A 4,880-nucleotide genomic window follows, 5' to 3' on the forward strand; every position below is an offset into this window, starting at 1 on the left:
ATTAATCTTTACCTCTGGATCATTTTGAGACTCCTCGTCATGTCCGTGATCTCATCCGGGACTCCAAACAACATTCGGTCACCAAATCACATAACTCATATAATAAAATATCGTCATCGAACGTTAAGCGTGCGGACCCTACGGGTTCGAGAACTATATAGACATGACCGAGACACCTCTCCGGTCAATAACCAATAGCGGAACCTGGATGCTCATATTGGCTCCTACATATTCTACAAATATCTTTATCGGTTGAACCGTTATGACAACATACGTTATTCCCTTTGTCATCGGTATGTTACTTGCCCGATATTCGATTGTCGGTATCTTCATACCTAGTTCAATCTCGTTACCAGCAAGTCTCTTTACTCGTTCCATAATGCATCATCCTGCAACTAACTCATTAGTCACTTTGCTTGCAAGGCTTCTTATGATGTGCATTAACGAGAGGGCCCAGAGATACTTCTTCGATACTCGGAGTGACAAATCCTAATCTTGATCTATGCCAACCCAACAAACACCTTTGGAGATACCTGTAGAGCATCTTTATAATCACCCATTTACTTGTGACGTTTGATAGCACACAAGGCATGCCTCTGGTATCCGGGAGTTGCATAATCTCATAGTCGGAGAATATGTATTTGACATGAAGAAAGCAATGGCAATAAAATTGAACGATCATAATGCTAAGCTAACGAATGGGTCTTGTCCATCACATCATTCTCCTAATGATGTGATCCCGTTTATCAAATGACAACACATGTCTATGGTTCGAAAACTTAACCATCTTTGATCAACGAGCTAGTCTAGTAGATGCTTACTAGGGACATAGTATTTTATCTATGTATACACACATGTATCAAGTTTCCGGTTAATACAATTCTAGCATGAATAATAAACATTTATCATGAAATAAGGAAATATAAAATAACAACTTTATTATTGCCTCTAGGGCATATTTCCTTCAGGTTCCCAAAAGAAATCTCCAAAGGTTGCCATTTTGGTGTAAGAATACCAGGACAGCGGGCGCGCCAGGATGGAGGTCATCGTCAAGCCCACTGGCGCGTCATGGACAGAAGCTTTTGCAGGAGAAGACCACCTTTAGTCAGGATAGGTTGTACTCATGTTCCCCTTCAAATTTGGCTATTGTGGCAACCCTTCCCGCCTAGAGTTTTTGGGGGAAGAGGACTAAGGCCAATGTATATACATGTCGTCTATTCTAAAATCGATGATACAATAATATTCTGCAATAATCTCGTACCGCCGGAATAAAGATCTGGTACTGCTTCTGCATAACACAATCGTACTTCTTTTTCGTAAAGTCGGCACTGCTCTTCTGTACTTGCGTAGTAATTCACTAATAGATTCTAAACCATTAATCGAAATTGCACAAATGATATACCATTGGAAAGCTACAAAAATTTCTCAACTTTTTTATATTGTAACTTGCTTCACTTTTTTTGATTTTTTATTATGAATTTTCAAAAAACAGAAATCATCACAAGCTGAATAAAAAGTGTTTTGACCGAAATTCTTTAACCACTTATCGGAATATAGCATATGATATACCGTTGAAAAGCTACTGAAATTTACAAACATTTTCATGTTTTAAGTTTTTTCAAATTTTGCACAGTTTTGGAACAGTTTTGAAAATACTAAAAAACTGTTTTTATTAAAAGATGATCATGAATCATTTTTGGATATCGAAATGATGCAAATGATATGGCGATGGAAAGGTAGTGAAATTCCCATCCTTTTCTTGTATTTTTTTCAAATTTTACACATTTTTTGAGCAGTTTTGAAAATACCGAGATTCATTCAAAATAGACAAACAATAATTATATATTAATTTTTTAACCAGTTCTCGGAATAGCGCAAATGATATACCGTTGGAAAGCTACTGAAATATACAAAAGAAATTATAAGTTTTTTCAAATTATGCATAGTTTTGAAACAGTTTTGAAAATACTAATTTTTTTTATATCTATTAAAATATGATCATTGATGTTCTTTGGACCTTGGAATGATGCAAATGATATGGCGTTGGAAAGGTATTGAAATTTAGCAAATTTTTGTGTTTTAACATTTTTCTAATTCTTCACGGTTTTTGAACAATATTCAAAAATACCAAGATTTTTCCTATTACAAGGAAACATAGTATTGTACTTCTGTGGAATATGAGTTTCTTACTGCCCGACAATAAAGAAGTTTTTGTACTTCTCAAAGTGATTAAATTGTACTGCCCATAATTTTTTTCTAGAGAACTCAAATTCTCTCCACATGTACCCTTGTACTTCTGTGCAATATGAGTTTCTTACTGTCCGATAATAATAATAATAATAATTGTACTCCTCGAAATAAATAAATTGTACTGCTCGGATTTATTTTAAAAGAACACAATTTTGCCTTGTACTTCTGTGGAATACGAGTTTCGTACTGCTCTGCAATAATATTTTTTTGTATTACTCAAAATGATTAAATTGTATTGCTCATAAATTATTTTACATAAGTCATTTTCCTTCGACATGTATCTTGTACTTCTTGGGAATATCAGTTTTGTACTTCTTAATCTTATAGGGTTTGTACTTCTCAATTACACAATTTTCATTAAGGCTAGTTTTGCATTTTTATCTGCACTGCTGATTGTCTTCACTACAGAGAACCTTTTTCGCACTTCCCTAAGCTTGCTAATTTCACAGCTCCAAGTAGCAGCTGCAAAAGATGAGTACCAAATTAGCATAAAGGACACCCTGTACTGCTACTTCAAACTACATGGTACTTCTCTCAGTGTAACTATGGTACTACCTCCCTAGCAGGAATAATTCTCAGCAGGTACATCCTTGCTCGCATGCTGTACTGTTCTGTACTTCTACCTAAATATTGTATGTACTTCCCATTACTGCTACCTTTGCACTTCCCGTAATTCTCCACTCAGGAGGTCAAAATTTCATTCAATCTCCTCGCCGCCCGCCGGAGTAAAAAGAATGCCTCAGAATGCCACGATGAAGATAAGTACATTTTATCCTCGCACCTCTCGCTGGAGAAGGAGCTCGTGCTTGTGCTCGGCGTTGGAACCCGTAATGACCCCGCACCCGTAGAATACGAGTTTTGTACTGCTTTGCAATAATTTCTTTTTGTATTACTCAAAATGATTAAATTGTATTGCTCGTAAATTATTTTACATAAGTTAGTGTCCTTCGACATGTATCTTGTACTTCTTGGGAATATCAGTTTCGTACTTCTTGATCTTATAGGGTTTGTACTTCTCAATTACACAATTTTTATTAAGGCTAGTTTTGCATTTTTATCTGCACTGCTGCTTCAAGATATTTTGTACTGCTACTCTTCACTACAGAGAACCTTTTTTGCACTTCCCTAAGCTTGCTAATTCCATAGCTCCAAGTAGCAGCTGCAAAAGATGAGTACCAAATTAGCATAAAGAACACCCTGTACTGCTACTTCAAACTACTCGGTACTTCTCTCAGTGTAACTATGGTACTGCCTCCCTAGCAGGAATAATTCTCAGCAGGTACTTCCTTGCTCGCATGCTGTACTGCTCTGTACTTCTACCTAAATATTCTATGTACTTCCCATTACTGCTACCTTTGTACTTCCTGTCGAACACCTTGATGGTAGGGATACATAGGCTACTACCAATCTATTTCGCCGCTGCTCGAGCTAAACCACTACGCCGGGGCGCGCCTCTGCCCAGCGCCCCGTACCGCCGCCATCCATGGAGATCTCCCTGGACACACTGCTGGGCGTGCAGCGGCACGGGTAGGACCTGGCCTACCGCCTCGCACAGGGTGTCTCGGGGCTGCGTCTCCACCTCCACGTGCAGACGCCGCAGCTCTCGTGGCCCGCCCCGCCGCTCAAGCTCCTCCGCTTCGACATCGAGCTCCCGGCCACCCCCTTCGCGGTCGGCGTCGACCTCCCGGCCGTGGCCGTCACGTCCTTCATGAAGATCGGCGGCCGTCTCGGGCAGGCCGGGTCCGACCTTGGTGCCTCCGTCGACGGCGCCATGCAGCAGCTGTCGCGGCAGCTTCCCGCGCCGTTTCGCGCACGGCGGTGGAAGTGGGAGGGGGCCGCCACTCCGCCGACGCCCGCGGTAGCGGTGGACAAGGGGGAAGCGGGGCTCGCCGTGGAGAGGGCTGCCGAGGGCGGGGTAGCCTTGGAGGGTGTCGGGGAAGGAGGCTCCCTTGAGGAGGTGGCTGCGGCGGTGGCGGCGGCCACTGGGAGTGCTGCTGCCGCCAGTGTGGCCGGGGTTGGGGCCGAGGGTGCTTGGTCAGGGGATCTGTTTTTGAGATACGGGCAGGTGTTGCCTGGTCAGGTCGGTCTCTGATTCAAAACTACCTTATATAGGGGCTTGCCTATTGTAGAATATTATTCTACAATCAGTTGTAGAATATAGGCTACTCTCCACCAAAGAGAAGGGTCAAATCATGAGACCTCCCGAGGCAGTTCATACGTGTACCCATTCATACTCATCCTCCCCCATGAGGCAATCCACCACAAAGCACGAGTAGGGTCTTACAACGCAAGGTGGCCCGAACCTGGGTAAATCGTCGTGTTGTGTCTTCATTTGCTCTCGCTCGAGCACGCAGGAGCATCGTCTTGAGGTGGTGAGCAGCGAGGCAGAGCTTAGTGGAGTTCTGTGAGCACACCCCAGAGTTCGAACCTGTTCTTGGGTCACTGGATTCCTGATTCCGACATTTGGCGCGCTAGGTAGGGGTGTGCCGAAGTTCCTCCGCTTCGCTCCGTTCCTACTTTGTCGTCCCCATGGCCGACGCTCATCGTGTTCGCACTAGTGCAAAAGGTGGTAGCCACAACTCTCATTGGTGGTGCTCCATTTCCAACCAACGCCAGCACTATTTTTTTCA

The 4,880-nt window shown here is 42.8% G+C and overlaps 1 pseudogene; it reads left to right on the forward strand.

Annotated features, from left to right (window-relative positions):
• Positions 1-3,733: 3,733 nt before the first annotated feature.
• LOC119360824 lies at positions 3,734-4,342 on the forward strand (annotated as a pseudogene).
• Positions 4,343-4,880: the final 538 nt, after the last annotated feature.

The sequence above is a fragment of the Triticum dicoccoides genome, chromosome 2B (genome assembly GCF_002162155.2).
Source record: "Triticum dicoccoides isolate Atlit2015 ecotype Zavitan chromosome 2B, WEW_v2.0, whole genome shotgun sequence".
In the NCBI taxonomy this organism is placed as follows: Eukaryota; Viridiplantae; Streptophyta; class Magnoliopsida; order Poales; family Poaceae; genus Triticum; species Triticum dicoccoides.